Genomic DNA, 23,514 nt, shown 5'->3' on the forward strand with positions numbered 1-23,514 from the left:
TAAATGCACTGCTGGCTTTTAACATTTTTATGAATTTGGTCCAACATAATTTTTATTTCATGACTAAAGCATTAAAGTACAATAAAATGAGCTTCGGGGAAATAAAAATGTGGACATCTTTTTAATACTAATTAATTAAAACCAAACTTCGAATTATTTACAGGAAGCTTTTCCTAAGTACTAATGTCCCATTTCCATTGGTTTAAAATTCTTAGGGCATGATTCTGGATTACAAAATGGCCATTTCAAGCTACTCTGGCACCATAAAGGGATCAAGAACTTGGGCCAGTTCTTGAAGGGATCTTGAACTGGGTGGAAATAGTCCCCTAAGAATATACATTTCACAGAGGACCTTCCTGATTGGTATAGAGCTGCAAGAAGGGCTCTACGCTGGCCCTGCTTCCTGCCCCCTGTCAGGGAGGTGTTCGCAGAATAGCTGGACTGCATGGCACTCTGGCTATTCTCTGCTTCCCAGGGAACATGGGGATCCATGAGAAGATCAGTGTAAATAAGAGGAATTCAGAAGCTGATCTAACTTATGCCAGGAATGGGCAGGGCCCAGAACACAGGAAATGCAATGGTGGCCTAAAGTCACATTTGCTCCTTGCACCGGGTTCCTTTCCCATGGTGCCGCTTGGGCTGGGCCCTTTTACCCACCTAGGTCTCGTATGTGTGACGTCCAGGTATACCATCACACCAGTCCAGTCGTAAGATGTTCAACCCTCCGGATGCACCATGGACAGTCGGCCCTTTCCAGGATTGTCCATGAACACAAAAAGGAATTAACACAAATAAATTATCCTAGAGGTGGGCCATGGCTCTCTTCCTTCAGAGAGGCTTCTGTTAAGCTGTGGCCCCAAGTAGGCTCACATGAAGAAATAGTTCCAACAGAGGCAGATCAGCATCTGGTCTGCCTGCCTGTCTGTGTCTGTCTGTCTTCCAGGAGGGGCAGCCAGGCACTAGTCATCCAAGGAGCTCCTACCTTCAGCCAACCCTCTCTTCAGGAGCTGAAGACTGGAGGTCTCAGTTGCCCAGTGTGGGGTTTGTATACTCTACTACAATCCCCAGTTCCCCACCACCATGTACACATGCACACCATTCCTGCCCCCAAGTACAGTAATGGCGTATTGGAGTCAGATCCTTTGTTTCTTGCCCTCAGTATGAGATGTTGGATGTTAAACAGTACTGGTCCAGCAAATTGTGAAATGTGGAGCACTCTCATTTCACAGTGGGAAATGCTGCACTTTCACTTTATTTCTCCCAGTGACTCCTTGTGTATCCTCAGCCATCTTGAGAGCCTCAGGCAAACAGTTATGCAGTACCTGAGTAGGAGACTTCCAAGGAGCACCTAGCTTCTTCAGGAAGTTGTGCTGGTGGTTCAATAGATGGCATTCTTCTCTCTGTTAGTACCAGGAAGATAAATAGTTTTGTGGTTAAACTCTATCACCGGAATCACTATCTGAACTTTGGTCACTTCTCTTACAGTATTTCAAAGCACCTCAGGTTCCCGCATCTGTGAAAAAAAAAAAAGTGGTTAATAATAATACTTCTCTATGACATAACCAAACACTGTGTGTTTGACACTATGTGTTATACATAAATAGAACTAACATTTTTTAATAGGAGACTATTTCCTTGTAAAAGTCAGCCATCATAATAGGAAGCTTAGAAATCTTTGATACTGTAAAATTAATGCTGTTCCCAATTTAATGTTGAGAATTCCAGATGGTAAGACTTCTAGCTTAAGGAAATTTAGACCTATGCGAAGACTACAAATATATAGATAAAGAACAGGAGTCAAATATGATCTCATTCATACCAGCAAACACTATGACCTGAGCATGGTTTCTACTGAAGGCAATTGCAGAATTTCCACTGACTTCAGTGGAAGCCAAATTGGACCCTTAATGGAAGACGCAATTATTTTGTGTTTTAAATGCATGACGCTAAGTACCTATCCAGCACAGAGATGTGGACATTTTCATTTCAAAAGGTATATATACACTTGGCTTTACATCACCTTTTAATTAAATAGTCCCTACGTGAGGTTTTTTTTCAATTTATAGAGGAAAATAAGAGGTTTTTTTGAGGCTCAAGATTTGAACCCTTTTAAATAATTCACCCTCTCACAGGTTAAGTCAGTGGAATACCTAGCTGATTTCATTCCAGCAGTTTACAAGGATACAGAGCTATATTAAATCTTTGACTCAAAATTCTATGGTACCAAAAAGTAGCATTTTTATAAGTCTCGTCTTCTTCCACTAACATGGAATAATTTCACCAAAGTTAGAGATTGTGGGCAAGACTTTTGAAAGAGCTCCACTCCCTGCTAGACAAGCTCCCTGCTAGACACCTAAACAGGTTAGCTTTGTTTTCAAAACTGTAGGCACTTAGTTGTTCTGATTGGAAATTGCACATAAAATAATGTATGAGACTAAATGGCAATTGAACTCTTTTGAAAAACTGCAATTTTTTTTTTTTTTTTGCTTTATAAGTGTGTCTGTAAAAAATGGGAGCAACTTTTTCATGATGCACTTTGAGTTTGGGCTGGTCATGTGGTGGAAATCACCTGCTTTAAAACTTATGATACCTCTGCTTCTTTATTGACTCAGACTACCTGCAGCAGGTCCAATGCCTCGTGCTCTCAAAAGCAGCTTATCTGACCTTCCTTTGATACCACTTCCAACCTGCACTTCTCCCTATTTTCCCACCCACTTGATCCTCTGTCAATTTCCCAGCTACACAAACATCCCCTTCCCCACCCCACGCTCACTAGATCCAACCTCACCTCATTTCCAGGCTTGTGATGTAGCCATGTCTGACCACTAACTGAATTATAACCCTGTGACTATCCGGTTAGGCATGATATCCCCTCTTGGTTGCCCCCCATCCCGTGCCCAATCTTATCCTCTGATTCTTCTGGTCTCCCCCATTACACCTATCACCTCCCTCATTCTAATCAGAATGAAGTTGGAATGTCAGGTTAAATTTCATCACGATGCAAGTTACTTCAGAAATGAGGAATTTAAAAAATCCCCTATTCATCCACAGCTCAAATGTAAAGTAGACTTTCCATTGTTGTTCTGCCCACACAAACGTCACTTGGGACTTCTGGATGGTACAGAGTGGTTCAACTGCATTCATGAATCTACTTTTTCATAAATATCCATAGGGCTTCCACGTAATGCTTGTATCACTTTGATGCTTTCATAAAGGGAAGGCTGTAAAGTAATAAATTAAGTCATTGGGCTGTCTTGCCTTTCCCTAAGAAACTGAGATACCATGAAAATTCATGGTGGTCATGTAGTAGCATTTGACAAGCTCTTTGAAATACTCTAAGAGTATCCCAAAACATTCCTATCCGAGTTGAGTTCTGCAAGCAGCTTTCAGACACTGTGCTATAAATCTTTGAAAACCCAGGGCTGTTTCTGTAATGAGCTTAGAAAACAAAAACACCTTATAAATCAGCAAACATTTTCAGAGTAATGTTAAGTACCCGCAAGTTTAGATTGTGCCCTTTAGGCATTGCCTATAGAGCAGTATTTCCCCAGGGAGAGCACCGGGAGGCATTTTGTTGTCTGAATGCCTTTTGGAACTCCCAAGCGCTCAGCCTTTTTGGAGTGCAGCTGACTACCCTCTGTGCACCAGCCAGCTCTGCAGGCCAGTGCATTGGAAGATGGAGCCATGATCCTGTCTCCACCTTCCCCACACCAGACACAGGACTGGAATTCTTACAAGTCTTTTGCATGCACACACAACCCCGCCCCCACACACACACAATGTGCCCCCATACAAAGGACTGCAAGAATCTGTCCCCCAGTCTGCAGAATACTTCTCCACGCGAATGTGGATTCAGTTTGCAAGTTTACAAACATTTTTATCCTAAAGGAATAAAAATATCTTTCCTAGTAAAATTTCAAAGCACATTATTTCTTTGTACGCTCTAATCCCCCTGCATTACTGAGGACAAATCATGTCTAGAACAGGTTATTTCCTCATCCATAATGCTTACAAACTATATTGAAATCTTGACACACCATTTTCATGGCTTATAAATACATTCTCCACTAACAGAGTCAGACTGTCTCTCTCACAGAAAGCTTACACTGGCTTCCTTGGAATCAAAGTAATGTAAACTGGGCCATATGAAAACCGTAATTAACAGTCATAAGAGAATAGCTAACCATATGATGTTGCAGCCTTCCAAACCAAGGCCTCTACAGTTCATGTTTTGATTCAAAAAGTCCATCTTGGTCTTTAATTGGGAAAATTTGGTAGTTTCAAAAGAATAAATCAGAAATGTATACCTGGGACTTTACATTAGGAAACATTTAGAGAAATCATCGATTACTGTACTCATGGTCATGGAAAATAACAAAGATGGAATCTGGAAATAAATCCCTGTTTCTTTGGGCTTATGTATCATCCCCAGCAATAACTATTCTGCAAGTAGAACTCAATGAGCACTTCTTCTCAAGATGCATAAGGCAGAATAACATCCACTCTCCCATAGCTGTGCTGGCTGTGCAGTGCTCACAGGAGAGAAGAGTCGCAAAACTTTATTTTTGTCAGCAAATTATTTCCTACCACAACCACATTCTTTAAATGGTATGGGATTCATTCTACTCCTGCTGCCAATAACAGGCAGATGCCACTCAACTGTATATCTTTCTCTCTAAAAGCAGAATATATGATCAGAAGAATCCCAAAAGACCTCAGCTCCTCACAAAAGCTTATGTTCAAATATATTTGTTAGTCTCTAAGGTGCCACAAGTACTCCTTTTCTTTTTGCGAATACAGACTAACAGGGCTGCTACTCTGAAACCTGTCATTATAATTGGGACACTATCTCTTGCTTCCACTGAAGGTATCCACTCCCCATTTAGAAAAGCTCTGGGTCCTATTTGACTTATTGTTAACTTGGAATAATCAGGTAGTATCAGTGGCAAAAAAAGAAGAAGAAAAAGCGTTCTTTTACTTTGGTGCACTTTGCCCGGGCCCGATAGATGATTTGGCCACAGTGATTTCATGCATTTTTCATCTCCAGACTGGATTGTTGCAATCTTATCTGGGACTGAATATAGATGCAATGCTGAGACTTTAGCTTTAGCAGAATATGGCTGCCTACCTCCCTAAGTGCATGGCCCTGTATGTCCAATCCTACACTAGCTCTCAATCTGCCTAGGCTGTTAGTTTAAGACTTTAGTCTTGATCTTCCAAGCCCTCAACATTCAGACCCCAGCTATGTTCATGACTGCCTCTCCATCGTGCCCCTCTGAGGCAGCTGCCTTGTTGCACTGAGACAATGCAGGTCAAAAAGAGCAGCACAAAGTGTTTGACACCCAGAGAGAAATCAATCTCAGACAAGGGGATTCAGCTGTGGAACTAATTTCTGGAGCAGATTAGATTAATCCAGAGACTGTTCATGCTAGAAAACCTTTTTTGATCAAGCATTCCTCCCATAACCAAAAAGATTTATACAAGAACTAGTTGGGAATTTTCCAACTAAATGTCTTTTCGTCAGAAAATGCCAGTTTGTTGAAACAGAACTGTTCACAGTAAAGGGTCACTTTTGATGAATCTCCCAATTACCTATTTTTAAATCATCAAAACATATCAGTACCATGAGTCAGTTTAGGAAACAATTGCTTTGAGCAACATGCTCTTTTAGATCTTGGTGGCAGCTGCAGCCACATTTAATATTGAATTAATACGCATGCAAATAATATGAATACACACACACACACACATAGTGTATATGTATCTTCAGAAAGGTTTCATACCTGTTTGAAATGTATGGACATATCTGCTCTATTACGATATATTGGTATCACCCTATTGCTTTTAATTAATGGCAATAATGTAAATAATTATTCCACTTCAAATGAAAATAATGTCATTAGGAAAGATATCAAAGAAATGGACATGTATTTAATGAATTCACACACAACTAACACTGGTTTTCAAACAGTTTTTTAAAACTGTAATAGAAACTTTTCCAAAACTCTCATCTCTGTGGAACAAACAGAACATCCCATGGTTTAATAAAAACTGTGTGTATATATCTTTATTGCAAGTGCTTTCACAAAGTCTAATCCCATCAGTACCTGTGCATTACAGAGATCTCAGAGATGAAGTCAATTTTATGATTTTGTAAAATAACTGGCAGCACTGAAGAGTGAACCAACCAATTATGCCCTGAAGCAACCAGTATGACTTTGAATAGAAATAAGTCATTGAAGGTTTTTTTAATACAATATTTCAAAGTGCATATGAAGATTTGCTCATCCTGTGAATGCAGTCAGTTTTCATTATACTGTGTGGGATATTGTGCTTAAATAATTGTGGACATTTTATGCACATGCTGCATATATTCTGGCCTATAACAGTGATCAAAGATGCTGCATGGGCCACTGGAGATAGCTCATGACATTGATATAAAGCCAGCAAAGAAAAAGTACCAGCAAGTGAAACTCACAGAAAGTCATATATGGCTAATAACAATTGTGTCTTCCTGTCACCTCTAGATGAGAATGAAGGCTGTAGCACAAAGCAACACTCACCTTCTTCTTGGTTGACTCTCAGGAAACATATTCTTTAGCGGACACATTAAACCATCTGCCAACTTTGATAACTAGTCACTATGGATACCATGATAGTCCTGAAAATCTACTATAGAGAGGTTATAGCCCTACTCTACTAACCCAGAATTCATTAGTTTGATGAAATAACTGTGTTAATTGGCGCTAATAATATCCCAGCTTTCACAACAGAGCTAATATGTGGACAGCGGTTATTGCAGTGATGCACTGAGCATTTGCATGTAACAACAAATAAATGTTCTTCTAGTGGTAGAAGCATGTTCCATATACTTGCTTATTAGTATTACCTCCCAAAACAGAGGCCTGTTTCCTCAGAGGTCTCCCTTCTGTCAGGTAGATTTAGAGATTTTCAGGCCAGAAGAGGTCATTATGATCAACTAGTCTGATCTGCATAACACAAGCCACAGAATTTCACCAAGTGGTTCCTGCATCCAGTTCATAAATAGTTTAATACATCTGAATAATAGACTAACAATAATGTAAATATTTAGCTCATGCAGGAAATTTCTCTTGTCTCTTTGCCAATGTTGACTAAGTAATAGTCATAATATCTCTGCAAGGTAGGGAGATATCATTCCTATTTTACTATGGGGGGAACTGAGACACAGGTAGGATAAAGGATGTCCCCTGTAGTGAGCCAGTGGCAGTCAGAATTAGCAAGTCTCTGTTCACTGTATCCCTTCCCATGCCCCGTCTCTTAGATCACACTGTTCTCCCTTCAGTTTATGCAATACCTATTGTTAGTACTAACCTGTAGACAGCTATGATTGTGGTGACAAACTGAGCAAGTGAAGACCCTTCATCAGAAATACACTCCCATAGATCATCTCCTGTATAAACCCTGGGGCTGTTAGCTCCACGGTATCACACAAGGAGGGAGCAGCCTGATCCCTAACCTTTTATGGCTGAATATGCTAAAACCAATATCTGGAAACCCACTGATAAAGCCAGTACAGATCACTAAATAGAGGTGTAAGGTGCTTCTAAATAACTGGGACCAGGCCCCATTCAGAAGGAAACGGTTACAGCCTTCTTGTCAAATGCATATCTAAAATATCACCCTTTGGATTGATCCTCTTACCCTGAATTTCTATGGGAAAGTGAGAATCCAATGAGACCCAAAGGTTGTGAACCAGAATAGGAAATGGAAGGGTTAATCCTTCAAATGACTGAGCTGAATCTCGGCCCTAGATCTCACAGACAAATGTTCAGGTGGGGACTTCAGGGGAGAGAATCTCTCTGAAGACTCCCATGAAGAATTTCTCCTGTGTGTGTGTGTGTGTCGGTTTTTCTGTTCTCACACAGAATAGGCCCAGGTTCTGTTTAAAACCAGGCAGGTCCGCAAGGTTTCACAGGCGGCCTCCACACTATCACTGTCCCCCTTCCCTAACAGCTCCACCATGTCTCTGGCTGCACAGCTTCATTGAAACCACATTATCAGGGTTTCCCCTGTCTGCAGCGACTTGTGCAATTCATGGGGGGGTGGGGGGACCTCCGGAAAACAGATAATAAATCTCTAGGATGCAGTATATTTTTTTGGCCTAAACTCCTTAAGACTGGAGGGAAGATAATGTATGTCCATTCCTGTAAGAATCTGTGTGCTGTTTCTTTAAATCTGAAGCAGGAGGCCAGGCAGAAGCTCTGCTGTGAGACAGAGAGAATAGGGCTTGCCATTTCTCTATTTCCACAGCTCACAAGAATTACTTCAGTTTTCTCCGTTTGAGTCTCAGTCACTCCCTGATCCCCGTTAAACGTGGAAACCCTCAAGTTTGTTAGTAACTTTTGCCTTTGGGAAGATGTATCTTTTATAGTCTGTATTTTTTAGTTAATATGCGTAGAAATAAGATCAAAATGGTACTTATACCCAGGTGTTAGTCTGCTATGGGTCCTGTAGCTCACTCCAGTACAATAGGTTGCTGTTGCTTGCAAGTAGATTTGTGTATTGCAAGCTTACCCCGGCCTCTTTATTTTCCCTTTTTCAACTAAAGAAAATAATAATGTATGTTCTGTGAGTTCCCTTATTCACAGCAGTTTCCACTTTCCATAACCCCTAAAATGAATAAAGTATACTACAATTCCTTTTTTCTTGAGAAATCTAAACTAACAGCATTGATTTTTATTTACTTATTTGTTTTTATTAAAAAGGTTTTGAACATTTTGCAAACAATTTCAGTTTCATCATGGACATTACAATTTCAGTTGAAGAAAACAGTGGGCTGTGTTACTTCCTTTGATAAGGTTAGATATTGCATTGTACCATGAACTGTGTACCAGTCACTGTAAACTCAGCTATTAACGGAAGCTAGAACACAGAGTGGTGGCTTGCTACTCTGCTAAAGTGCACTGTAACCAGCAGAGCTGACTCAGGAACTAACTCAGCACCCTGTCATTCAGATCCCTGCCAGTTTATGTTAATTGAGCTCTGATTGAAAGACGGGCAGTTGGCAGAGGAGGCCAATTAATTGATTGGAGAAGCAACTGAGGGGTTAATTGGTTGGAAGGATCCCCAGCAGCTAGGACTATATAAGTAAACCAGACAGCAGTGCTGGGGAGAGAGCGTGATGGAAGGCAGTAGTAGGCACAATGGGCTCCTGCACCTGTGCCCTTCCCCAGAAGTAAGTGGGGAAGCTGGCTACTGATTGTCAATATAATAAAAGCATGGTGGTGGATAAGTGTGGTTGTGGTCAGTGGCTGAGGTTGCAGAGGACTCTCAGGGGACCACCCCATGACAGGCATCTAATGAACATCAGGCATCACCTGAAGTGCATCAATATCTAATATCATGGTTGAGTTAAGGTGAGTTAGTTAGTTTAAAACTGATTACTACATATCAGTTTCACATCAGTTTTACAGATTAGGACTGTTTCCCTTAACCCCAGTACTCCCCCTAGCTGTTGTCACAGTCACTCAGGAATCTCCATTTTGGTGTAATTTCCCAAGATAATGTTCATTTATAAAGCTTTCTTCCAAAGATCCAACTAGAAGCAACCTAGAAACTGCAGTATCATTGAAAACAAGTTATCCATATCCATTTAATATATAGTACTGAAATAACAAAAGCCACAACAATGAAATGGAAGGGTTTGTGAGAATGTATTTCTTTTCAAAATGAGAAATGGCAGAGTCCAAAAAACCATTTGCTTCACAATGCAAGGCACCTCATGTGCAAAATCATAGGGTTAGAAATGTTCAGCCAATCAAGCAATAGGATTGGCTGAACATCCCTGAGTGCTTTTATAATTTAGGTCATAAGGTTTAATTAGCATATTACAGTCTGGGTAAATGAACAGTATGACGATGCCAAAACCTAAAAATAGGAGCACATAAATCTTCCTGCTGTGGTGCACACATGCCGCTGTAAGATAACTGATGGAATGAAAATGCGGCCTGAGTATAGCATTAGGATTCTAAACAGCAGAGGAGCTCCACTAAACAAATTTCATAGGTCAGCAGAAATTTATCTTGTTTGTTCTGTGGCTGTAACTCGCTCCTTCCTCGCTAAACCCCATAAAGGAGCAGAGGAAGCACTGAGTGCAAGGTAAAGGAAAGGGAACGGAGTGACATCAAAAAGAAACGTAAGGAGATTTTTTTTTAAAAGAGATGTATATAAAAGGTACTTTGAAACTACACTGCTCCTTGAGAAAGAGAAGATGTAAAACAAAAGAACAGCAATAACTAGTATTTGGGGATGTGGGGGGGGGGGCATGGGCGGATGTTGTCCTGTGTTTCATTTCATAGTGTTTTCTGAGGTATTCTGTCAAATACAAATTCTTAACCCTTCTCCATATAGTGGACATAGTAGTTCTACTTAAAGAGAAGTGGAACATAAAGCCAAACAGTACATTCCCTCAGTAGTCATTCTGACAGTTTTTAGAACACCACCCAAAACAAATGTTTTCTTAAGAAAAAGGATATAATGTTGGACTAGCCACTCTCTCTCTCTCTCGGTGAGCCTTGGCTCCACCTGAATAGTGCCAGCCCAACTTTCTGTTTTCCCATCAATGCTATCGGCGGTCCAACATGACCTACATGCAGAATTGCCAACACCATGCATTCAAAACATCATGGGACTGTCTTTAAAATAATGATGTAAGGGCTAGGAGACCTAGAGGGATGGAACTCTCAGCTCTCTTTCTAGGGGAGAAAGGGAACAACCAGCTCTGGCCAGTCTCATTTACATGAATTCCACCTACTGAATTTTGATGCTTTGGCGGGAATTTATTTACATATTCATGTGCTAAAGAGATACTAATGGTAATAATCTACTATACTTATGAAAGAGCACAGGAATTGTGCAGGATAGGCCTGGAAGTGAGGGGTCAGCCTAAGAGTATGGTACTGGACTTTGGTTTGATAACAAAATGCAAGCTCTGTACACGAGATTAGTTTGAGGTTTTGATCAGAAGTGCTAGGTGGAAGTATAGGGATTCTCATGTAGCGCCATGGTTTGGGTGTGTTTCCTATCTTGAGGTTGTGGCCTGTGTGGAGTTAATTGACTAGACTAGCTGTGCTGCAGGCTTTGCAATGAGGATTAACTAGAGCAGGGGTGTCAGTAACAGAGCTGAGCTGACTTTGCAGTGGGAACCAAGTGAACTAGCAGCAATATAGAGCTGACTGCACAGCAACCCGATAGATGGTGTCAGTATTGAGTTGACTTTGTAGTGCCTCAGAGAGGTGTAGCCTCCCGATTCAATGGGTCTGCTATGCTAAAATGCTGAGGGGGCCTTGATCACGCACAGCAGCATCCTCTGCTCTGGTACAGCAACCCTAGTCTTGGCCTGGTATGTAGCAGAGGCCCGGGGGGCAGTAGGGAGACCTGGAGAGTGACCCTTCCCCACACTCACACCGCCACAGCAGCTCATTTGCTGCAGGGCTGGGCCCAGCTCCCCACTCTGGGCATTGCAACCCGACATGTGGGGTCACGGCCCCACAAACATTTGGCCCAGTCACCTTCTGTCATGTCAGAGGAGTGGCCAGGCCAGACCTGTGAGGTGCTGCAACCCCTTGCACCAGGTTACAACACCTAAAGCAGAGAGCAAGGCAGATCCCTGCAGGACAGGACCCACCACTGTAGGGTGAGTGCAGGGCAGGCTCACTCTCCAACCTCCCTCCCCCGCCGTGGCCTCCCCTACACTCCAGGCCAGGAGAAATGTATGTTTGCCCCTGTTTTTACCCCCTTGGTTTAATAATTTCTGGGGGTGCAACTGAGCCATGAACCCACATTAACACCACCCCTGCAGCACATTGGCCCTCTAAGCCAGCAGAAACAGAGCTAATGTCACAAAGCTGCACAATGTAGCAGAATCTGACAGAGCGGTTCTCTCTGGATTGGAGGAGACCTACCCTTCGATTACAACTAAGACCAGTTGGAGAATTACTGAGACTAATTGGTGAACTAAGAGTGACTGTGGTTTTAGGGGGCTGGCTGCCACCACATGGACAATTAATATTAGTAACCCTGGGACTGACCAACTTCGTGATGCATTGATCTGAGCTCCAAAGTTTCTTGCATGTAAACAGATGTACTGAGTTTTCATGTTTCCCTTTTTCTCAAGCAAAAAGATATTGTAGATCCATATTCCCATGGCTTCCTGAGTGCTTGTGAAGGGGAAGAACCACCTGGAAAGGTAAGTAGGGAAGTTTCACTTTAATTTCCCAGAGCCAAGAGTAGGGCTCTGAGTGAGGGCTTAAGCCACAGCCACTTTAGAAAAGGACTTCTGGACAGAGTGAACTCAGCTTGTGTTCCTTCCATTGGCACCTAGCAAAAGAGATAATATGAGAATTCTTTTTTTAAAGTGGTAAACTTGGAGTTCTTATATAAGTCTTCTGGCACTTGAGCCTATAGGTTTCTCATGGTTGCAGAGTTAACTTGGAAACATGGGCTAGAAACACTTTTTATGAAAGCTGAAGATCTGGCATAATTACACAACTCTTCAGGCCTCAGCTCCTAGAAACAGAAGAGACACACTAAACACCGTAGGACTTACGATATAATCACAAGAGTTGGCAATACTATCTTTGGGTAATGCACACTGTCAAAAATCCCAGAAGAGGATCAGGGGGTTTCTGCACCTGCTTTAACAGAGAGCAAGATACAATTGGGTCTTAGATAACTTTTTCTTAAGAAAACATTTCTTTTGGCTAATGTCCTGAAAACTATCACAGCGAGTACTGTAGAAAGCAGATGGTGAAGGGTTAAGCCAAGTGAAGCATGTGCAGTTGGGTTCAGTCACTGATCATGCCTATCTGCTCCCTATAAAAAGAGAAGGAAGGGAGGAGCAGAGGGGCATTTTGGTTGGCTGGAAGGTGGGGGAAGGTTGTTCTTTGGCTCGAATCCCATGCGTAAGGGAAAGAATTTTTATTTTAAAGCTTTGGCTGAATCCTAGTAGAAAGAAAAGGACATTGGGCATTTATCTAAACTGTTGTTTTACCATAGGAGGGACAGTTCAGTTGGGAATTTTTGGTTGTGTCCCAAAAAGAAGATGTAGGTTGTTTACACCTTAAGGGAAGGAGAGTCCTTCCAGTGACAGCCCTATTAACATGTTCTTTCAGAGACTAAATGGAGTCTAAGGCTTTGTCTATACTAGCACGTTTGTTGGCAAAACTTTTGTTGGTCAGGGGTCTGAAAAAAACACCCCCTTGATCGACATAAATTTCACCAACAAAAGCACAGGTGTGGACTGCGCTATGTCAGTGGGAGACACTCTCCTGCCGACATAGCAACCACCACTCATTGGGGGTGGTTTAATTATGCCAGCGGGAGAGCTCTCTCGCACTGGCATAAGGCAGGTACGCAGGATGCCTTCAGACCTCACCCAGGGGGTGTTCTGTGGTTCCCCAGTCCATAAAAGCTTTGGTTCATAACCAGCACACTTATAAATATGCGAGTCCCTTTTTTATGCGGCTTGGGCCTTTGGTCCTGAGAACAGGTAATTTGAATAGCCAGGTCCCCAGTCTAGGGTGACGCTTCAGAAGATTAGGTCCAAAGATGGGCATTTGGATTCCCCTCCTTTCACGCAATTTCTAGGAAACCTACTCAACTAACAGTTTGTTTTTGTTTTAGCCGCTTGTTTAAAAGAGTCTTTTAAAGCTCATAACATTTCCCCAGGCTTACATTAGTTAAGTGTCCTAGACAAGTTACATACAACCTCAATAACACAGAGATATTTGCATTTTTAATGCAATGAGCTCCTAAAATACTTAATTCAATAAGGTTTGTCCAGGATATTACAGGAAATTGCCACATCTGTCACAGTGATCTCTAGAAAATAGAGACGTAGCTATATATTTATTTTGTGAAATTGTGCCCACAATGTTTTATTTCTATGGAAAGCAAAGGAGTACAAGTTATAAAACTGCAAATACAAAGTCCTTCTTTCCTATTGTTAAGGGGGAATGAAGGTTGACAGCCATTCCAATTAAAATACATTATTCGAAGCTTGCTAATACTATCAGTTGAGAAGCCTTATTCTCCCATAAGGCCTTGCCTACATGGGAAACCTGATGTGCATAGCTATAGCTGAATGGAAATAGCCCCCATCAGGCATAAGAACTTGAGCAGGTTTAAAGTTGCAGAATTTCCTCCCCAGTCTTCCATTGGGAGTGGAATCTAGCCCTTACAGAAGAAGCTGAGGATGTCAATTGCCCTGCTTCTACTCTGCTGCCTGCATCACTGATTTTTCCAGGTGGACTCCTCCAAAAGGGATTGTTAGCCTCAGGCTGTATCAGTTTGTGCCATTTTCTTCCATGGATCTGTGGGAGAATATGGAGGAGCACAGGTCCCTCCACTTGCACAGGCTTACAACCTCCTCTCAGTCCTTTGTCCCCAAACAGAGATTTAAAAAAAAAAAACCAAGCAAATCTAATAGTTACTTTGAAAATGTCATCGTTACTTTTTGTTGTGCTCTCATTCCTAGGGCCTCGCCCTTTTATGTGTCTGTGCATGTATAATGTATCCACTGAGGAATAAACAAATCATGGTGGGGGTGGAGTCATTCATAAAATCATTGAGCTTAGTTCTTTCCTGAAGGTGTGTTAGTATTCATTTTCTCCTAAACCTTCACAGTTATAGGACTACTAATTGCTCTCTGGCCTAACAGACATTCTTCATGACTTTAACATTTAAAAGAGAACTAGGTTAGTGCCCTTTGTGTAATTAGTTTCTGAACAGAAAGGAGACATTGCAGAAAGAGGGAAGGGGAGGAGAGGAGGTCAGAGATTAAATGTGGTGGAGGGACAATGGAGGGGGTGTTATATTGTTTCCTCTATCTCTCCCTCTCTTTAATGACCGGTTATTTCCCTAAGCTGTAAGGTATATATGAGTCTTGATGACATAATACATCCAATTATTCATTAGTATTATCCTACTGCATTCCTCTACAATTGTATGAAAGGGATTCATTGTCTGAATTAAATCACGAGGAACTTTATTTTTACAGAGATAATCTTTCCCATCTTGTGCAGCTTGTCTGCATCCTGTTAAGGGAAGAGTCCCTACTGTGGGGAAAAGAAAGGAGGGATTATAGGTCTTCTGCCTCCCTCATTCCAGTAGTCTTTAGGAATTCATTTGAATCATCATCCATAGCAAAGCAGGGGGAGAGAAGGGCTACCTGACTTTGATCCACGAAGCCTAAGTAGTGAGCTCTTCCAGTTATATGTGCAGTTAGCTAGTGTCAAAGCAAAAGAAACAATATTTAAAGAACAGTAACAGCACAGAAAAAAAAAACAATTAAGATATCAATGATCCGTACTAGCCACACCAATGGAAGCTGAGGGCATTCTGCTCCTCACAAGAGGTGCTCATTTGGTCTCCATCCTGCAAAGAGTTATGCCCATGCTTAATGCTATACACAGTGACTGGTCCCATTGACTTCACAGGGAATACTCCCAGTGCATAAAGGTAAGTATGTGTGTGAATTTGCAGGCTCGAGGCCAATATTGCAAGATCAGGGTCTTGCACCTAAATCTGTATCTAGATATTTAAAGAGGATAGTTTTAGCACCTAAGTTTGAAAAAAAGGAGTACTTGTGGCACCTTAGAGACTAACAAATTTATTTGAGCATAAGCTTTCATGAGCTACAGCTCACTTCATCGGATGCATTCAGTGGAAAATACAGTGGGGAGATTTATATACACAGAGAACATGAAACAATGGGTGTTACCATACACACTGTAACCAGAGTGATCACTTAAGGTGAGCTATTACCAGCAGGAGAGTGGGAGGTGGGGGGGACCTTTTGTAGTGATAATCAAGGTGGGCCATTTCCAGCAGTTGACAAGAACTTCTGAGGAACAGTGGGGGGGGGGGGGGAATAAACATGGGGAAATAGTTTTACTTTGTGTAATGACCCATCCACTCCCAGTCTTTATTCAAGCCTAAGTTAATTGTATCCAGTTTGCAAATTAATTCCAATTCAGCAGTCTCTTGTTGGAGTCTGTTTTTGAAGATTTTTTGTTGAAGAATTGCCACTTTTAGGTCTGTAATCGAGTGACCAAAGAGATTGAAGTGTTCTCCGACTGGTTTTTGAATGTTATAATTCTTGACGTCTGATTTGTGTCCATTTATTCTTTTACGTAGAGATTGTACAGTTTGGCCAATGTACATGGCAAAGGGGCATTGCTGGAACATGATGGCATATATCACATTGATAGATGTGCAGGTAAACGAGCCTCTGATAGGTTTCAGAGTAGCAGCCGTGTTAGTCTGTATCAGCCTCTGATAGTGTGGCTGATGTGATTAGGTCCTATGATGGTGTCCCCTGAATAGATATGTGGACAAAGTTGGCAACAGGCTTTGTTGCAAGGATAGGTTCTTGCGTTAGTGGTTCTGTTGTGTGGTGTGTGGCTGCTGGTGAGTATTTGCTTCAGGTTGGGGGGGTGTCTGTAGGCAAGGACTGGCCTGTCTCCCAAGATCTGTGAGAGGGATGGGTCATCCTTCAGAATAGGTTGTAGATCCTTGATGATGCGTTGGAGAGGTTTTAGTTGGGGGCTGAAGGTGATGGCTAGTGGCATTCTGTTATTTTCTTTATTGGGCCTGTCCTGTAGTAGGTAACTTCTGGGTACTCTTCTGGCTCTGTCAATCTGTTTCTTCACTTCAGCCGGTGGTTATTGTAGTTGTAAGAATGCTTGATAGAGATCTTGTAGGTGTTTGTCTCTGTCTGAGGGGTTGGAGCAAATGTGGTTGTATCATATGGTAACACCCATTGTTTCATGTTCTCTCCATATATAAATCTCTCCACTGTATTTACCACTGAATGCATCCGATGAAGTGAGCTGTAGCTCACGAAAGCTTATGCTCAAATAAATTTGTTAGTCTCTAAGGTGCCACAAGTCCTCCTTTTCTTTTTGCGGTTACAGACTAACTACTCTGGTTACAGGCTGCTACTCTGACACCTAAGTGTGAGAAATTCATGTTATTTGTTGTTAAGTCATTTTAGAATGATCCTTTATCTTATTTGTATTTTTTCTAGTTTCACACGTTGCATTTATCACATGCAATTACTGAACATTATCTTTTTAATCAAAACCTTATACCTAAGGACTAGATCCTGCAAAGGGATCCATGTGAGTAGACTCCTGAGCCTAGCTGAGTCCTCATGTAACTCCAGTTACAGGATAGGGGCCTAAATGTGTATTTTGTTTTAATTTTTTCCTGTGTTTTTATTTTTGCTTTAATTGCCTTTTTAACTTATGTGACAAAGCTCTGTCCTTGCCTCCGTAGGTCCCACATTTCCGGTCAGATTTCACTAGCCTCAGAGGCTCACTGTGACCCTGCACGTAACCCTTCTCTCTTTAGAGACAAGGGTCACAGTCTACTAAGCCATTTTCATCATAAGCCAACGAGGGAGGTGAGGAGAAGTTATCCTTCCTTGCACAGTCTCTGTTGTCTCCCAGTCTCAGTGATTAATCAGGGGGCACAGGTGGTGGGGGAGCCCAGGCCCCCTCTCTACTCCGGGCTCCAGCCCAGGGACCCTAATAGTATCAGCTATGGTAGCTGACCTTTTAGAAACATGACATGTACAATTCCCTGGGCTACTTCCCCCACAGCAGCCCTCACTTCCTCAAGCTCCACTTCACCCTTACCTCAGGGCCTCCTTCCTTGTGCCTGATATGGTGTGTAATACTCAGTCTCTCCAACAGCGCAACTTCCTTCCACAGCTCCTGACATGCACACCCACCTGACTGACTGGGAGGCTTTTAACTAGTTCCAGCCAGCCCCTGATTGGCTTCAGGTGTCCCAATCAACCTAGCATTCTCCCTGCCTTCTGGAAAGTTCTTAATTGGCCCCAGGTGTCTTAATTGACCTGGAGTAGCTGCCATTTCACTTATCCTGGTACCAGGGATTTGTTTAGCCTGGAGCTAATATATCTATCTCCCACTACTTTTCTATAGCTATCTGGCCTTGCCCCGTCACACTTAATTATATTTAACATATTTATAGGCACTTACTAAATTGATTCTTTATAATGTCTCTTTTTAGAAGGCTATACACATAGATTCATAGATATTTAGGTCAGAAGGGACCATTATGATCATCTAGTCTGACCTCCTGCATAAAGCAGGCCACAGAATTTCACCCACCACTCCTGCAAAAAACCTCACACCTATATCTGTGCTATTGAAGTCCTCAAATCGTAGTTTAAAGACTAGGAGCAGAGGATCCTCCAGCCAGTGACCCATGCTACAGAGGAAGGCGAAAAACCTCCAGGGCCTCTTCCAATCTGCCCTGGAGGAAAATTCCTTCCCAACCCCAAATATGGCAATCAGCTAAACCCTGAGCATATGGGCAAGATTCATCAGCCAGATACTACAGAAAATTCTTTCCTGGGTAACTCGGATCCCACCCCATCTAATATCCCATCACAGGCCATTGGGCCTATTTATCATGAATATTTAATTACCAAAACCATGTTATCCCATCATACCATCTCCTCCATAAACTTATCGAGTTTAATCTTAAAGCCAGATAGGTCTTTTGCCCCCACTGCTTCCCTTGGAAGGTTATTCCAAAACTTCACTCCTCTGATGGTTAGAAACCTTCGTCTAATTTCTAGTCTAAATTTCCTGGTGGCCAGTTTATATCCATTTGTTCTTGTGTCCACATTGGTACTGAGCTTAAATAATTCCTCTCCCTCTCTGGTATTTATCCCTCTGATATATTTATAGAGAGCAATCATATCTCCCCTCAACCTTCTTTTAGTTAGGCTAAACAAGCCAAGCTCCTTGAGTCTCCTTTCATAAGACAAGTTTTCCATTCCTCGGATCATCCTAGTAGCCCTTCTCTGTACCTGTTCCAGTTTGAATTCATCCTTCTTAAACATGGGAGACCAGAACTGCACACAGTAGTCCAGGTGAGGTGTAACCAGTGCCTTGTATAACGGTACTAACACCTCCTTATCCCTACTGGAAATACCTCTCCTGATGCATCCCAAGACCGCATTAGCTTTTTTCACGGCCATATCACATTGGCAGCTCATAGTCATCCTATGATCAACCAATACTCCAAGGTCCTTTTCCTCCTCCGTTACTTCTAATTGATGCGTCCCTAGCTTATAACTAAAATTCTTGTTATTAATCCCTAAATGCATGACCTTACACTTCTCACTATTCAATTTCATCCTATTACTATTACTCCAGTTTACAAGGTCATCTAGATCCTCCTGTAGGATATCCCTGTCCTTCTCTAAATTGGCAATACCTCCCAGCTTTGTATCATCCACAAACTTTATTAGCACAATCCCACTTTTTGTGCCGAGGTCAGTAATAAAAAGATTAAATAAGCTTGGTCCCAAAACCGATCCTTGAGGAGCTCCACTGGTAACCTCCCTCCAGCCTGACAGTTCACCTTTCAGTAGGACCCGTTGTAGTCTCCCCTTTAACCAATTCCGTATCCACCTTTCAGTTTTCCTATTGATCCCCATCTTATCCAATTTAACTAATAATTCCCCATGTGGCATGGTATCAAACGCCTTACTAAAATCTAGGTAAATTAGATTCACTGCGTTTCCTTTGTCTAAAAAAATCTGTTACTTTCTCAAAGAAGGAGATCAGGTTGGTTTGGCACGATCTACCTTTTGTAAAACCATGTTGTATTTTGTCCCATTTACCATTGACTTCAATGTCCTTAACTACCTTCTCCTTCAAAATTTTTTCCAAGACCTTGCATACTACAGATGTCAAACTAACAGGCCTATAATTACCCGGATCACTTTTTTTCCCTTTCTTAAAAATAGGAACTATGTTAGCAATTCCTTTAATATTCTTGGATGAGGAATTGGCACAGGAAATTGCAAGCCCATTAGCAAGAATTTTTAATGAATCTGTAAACTCAGGGGTTGTACCGTATGATTGGAGAATTGCTAACATAGCATTAGTTAATGCTATTAAAATATACTCCCAGTAAAACCACAGCAGCTTAATTGATTTGTATTGTGTGTTAATTTGTAACTGAACTTGTGCATAAAATAGTATTTGGCACTGATCATCCAATGATCTCAAAGCATTTTACAGAAATAGGTAAATCTCATTCTCCCTCTTTTTATACATGAAGAGACTGAGACACAGAGTAAAGAAGAGACCTTCACAAAACGAGTGGCAGAGCCAAGAATAGAGCCTAGAACACCCTGTTCCATACCCATTCCAAGGGGCCCCATCTAACTGTCACTATACAGATATGTGTCAGCAAACAAGCGGCCAATTAATTGTATCTTTGTTTGAATGATTGGCAATTAGGTCTGGTCAAAAAAATTGTTTTTCCACAGAAAATTGACTTTTTGCCTAAATGAAATATGTTGTGACATGTGTCTTTCTGTGGAAACTTTAACATTTTTAAACTGAAAATAAAGGCCTTAAATCCAAAATATTTCTATTCAAACATGCATCTATCTATCTATCTGTGTGTGTGTGTGTATACACACACACACACCTTATAGGAGTGGTAGTTAGGTTGACTCATGTCCCCTAACTCATGACCCTTTCTCCTCCATGGGTTGAGATTCCCAGCTGTATTTCATCTCCCATGAAGCACTGTGGCCCTGGGACTTCTGTGATGTACCACCTGCCCTCACCAAAAAAGGAAACTATGGTGCAGAATGGGAGGTGTAGTCCAGCCAGGGTGACAGAGAATGGGAGCATGAGGCACAGTAGAAGAATTTCGAAATCAAATTTTTCAGTTTTCAGCTTAAATATTACAAGCTTTATTTTTATTTTTAGTGGGTTTTTTTTTTTTTGCCAAAACATCAAAAATCTTCCATGGGAAAACCCTTTTTCTAACCAACTTTAGTAATAATATTTTTAAAACAACTATGCTGGTTTTGTAAACTTATTTAAGTACATGCTTCTGCTATTTCATATTGCTCATTAGGCGATAAAATGAATAATGAGGAATACTTCAGAAACAACACTGACATTGCCCAAATGCCAGGAAAAAGAGGGAAATGTAGAGAATTCAAGGAAAACTGAAAACACACATGGCAAACAAAAAAAGTGAGACCCTCTGTACTGCAAAGCCACTGGATTAAACACTTGACAAAAGTGCAGGAGGAACAGTGGAAAAAATCCCTTGCCTTTTGTTTAAAAAAAAAGTGTGCATTCATTCTTATCTGTGATGGATGATTTGTTGTGTTATGAAGTCAAAGAAACATCAATAGAGCATGAAACAAGGCATCAGTGCAGGGGTGAAAAAAACTGACCCAGCGCTCTGCTTTTCAAAGAAAGGTAAATGATAAAATGGAGGCAAAAGTTGCTTTTCTCAGCCTCCTGACAGACCACACTTTGTCTTGAATTTCCTCTAAAAACACCTGAATTATTATATCCATTAAGAAAATACTTGAAGGGTCCTGAGATAACAAATGATCTGAGATAGAGGACCCTGAATGAGGTGTACAGAAGAATATTTCTAGAGTTGATATTACAATTTTGCTGAAGACTTAGGGGAATTGCCTCGGTGTGTCATTATGTCAGCAAAGCAACTGGTATAGGGACATAAATGAAGGGTGCAAAGCAACCCCATTCAACTTTATATAGAAAAGATTCAGACCCTCATCACTGTATAAATTGTGTAAAGGAAATTGCTGGTATTCTTAGATAGTTTGTGACAGTCCTTTTTTGTGCCTATCTGGAAGACATGGGAAAGGAAGGAATTTGTTCTCTGAGGAGAGGAATTAGTTTTCGTGATGATTTAATTAAAATAATGCACATAGCCTTGTAAACTGGCAACACAATTCATAAACCTAGATTAAGTAACACTTCCTGTCCCAGGGCTTGATCCTAAAACCCCTGAAGCCAAATAAACTGCTACAATCTAAGGGATTGATTCTGCAAGGAGCTGAGTACCCTCAATTCCCATTGAAATCAATGTGAGTTAAAGGCACTCAGCACCTCAGGGATTCAGGCCGTTTGTCTAGTCTGTCTTACACTCTACAAGACAGGAGACATCAGTTCAAGCAAGGGAGATTGGTATAGATATTGGTAAGGCTAAAAATGCAGGCACGATTCCTGGAAGAATTGTGTACTAGAGAACTTTTTTCTCTTTAGTATTTTTTTAATTTATTTTAACTGTATCACATCAATAAAAAACATTGATTCATCTTGACGAACAAGAATAGGGAAAGAGAGAGAGGGAAAGGGCATTACACCCAAAGCTTGTCAATAAAGAGGTGTCAAAAGTATTCCAGGAAAACACTGTCAATGTTGAAAACAACAGAATGGAATCTATTGTTGTGTAAGCTTATCATGTCTCTAAATAACTCAAGGACAATGCAGCCATCACAAAGAATCTCTTCTTAAGACACAACACCACAGGAGTCTCATAAGAATATATTTTTTGCATCATGATTAAGAAATCTCCATAGAGGAGAAAATAGTTTGTCAATAATTTACTCTGAAATTAGACAAGCAATAAGTGTACTTAATATAATCAGACCAAAGAGCTATATCTTCCCACCCTTACTTAAAATTAATAGCACCTTACTCAGCAAGTAACTCCATCGAAGTGAGTGGGATGACTTGCAGAGAAAGGTGCTACTCAGTTTAAGTAAAGGTGGCAGAATCTGGCCCAAAATGTTTGACTACTCTTTTAGGACTACATTCTGATACCTGAGCTCATGTTAGTAGCAGTAATAGTTCATCATGATAATATTGTCGCAATTCTTATAATGGCTATGCATATAACTCTGAAGTCCTAACCCTGATAGGGGTCAGCTGCACTGAGAGCATGAGAAGTCCACGTCCATGATGTTTGATGATGTTTGACGATGAAGTTCTGGGAGGCCTTTCATACGCAGCCTGGAGACAATTTCATCCATCCCACTGGAACCTGTTGCATGCTAATCTTGTCAGAGACCGCCAGTAAGCCCTGTTCTGGGCAGTTTGCTCGAGTTCTTTGAGATTGATGTCAACCCACTGGAGACTGCTCTTCAAGTTATCTGTGAAGCACTTATAAGGACAACGCTTCTTTCTTTTGCCCTGCCTCAGCTCCCCATACAGGAGCTGTTTCGGGAAGCGGTGGTCTTCCATTCTGATAACATGTCCAGTCCACCTAAATTGTACTCTCAGTAGCATTTCCTTGATGCTGGTTGTGTTTGGTCTCTCAAGGACCTTAATATTGGTCACTCTGCCCTGCCAGCAAACACTCATTATTGAGTGGAGGGAGCACATGTGAAATTGCTCAAGCTGTTTAATGTGCTGTCTGTAAAAAGTCCATGTTTCAGAAACATACAGGAGAGATGTTGGGACCACTGCACTGTAGATCTTTAGTTTGGTGGAGAGAAAAAGTTGTGTTGGTTTTGTTTGGAGTCGGTCAACGGCCTGGCTGGCTTTACTGATTCTGGAGGCAATTTCCTTATCAAGGGAACCATCACTAGATATGGTACTGCCCAAATACTTGAACTGATCCACATTTTTCAGCTGTGTG

The 23,514-nt window shown here is 41.4% G+C and overlaps 1 long non-coding RNA gene across 1 annotated transcript in view; it reads left to right on the forward strand.

Moving 5' to 3' along the window:
* The first annotated feature begins 9,153 nt into the window (after positions 1 to 9,153).
* LOC122464320 overlaps positions 9,154 to 23,514 on the forward strand; it is a 36,768-nt gene continuing 22,407 nt past the window's right edge. The window contains exons 1-2 of the long non-coding RNA XR_006288260.1: positions 9,154 to 9,398; positions 12,158 to 12,229. This is a non-coding gene — a long non-coding RNA (uncharacterized LOC122464320). The remainder of the gene's footprint in view (positions 9,399 to 12,157; positions 12,230 to 23,514) is intronic.

Source organism: Chelonia mydas, chromosome 2, assembly GCF_015237465.2.
Source record: "Chelonia mydas isolate rCheMyd1 chromosome 2, rCheMyd1.pri.v2, whole genome shotgun sequence".
Lineage (NCBI taxonomy): Eukaryota > Metazoa > Chordata > Testudines > Cheloniidae > Chelonia > Chelonia mydas.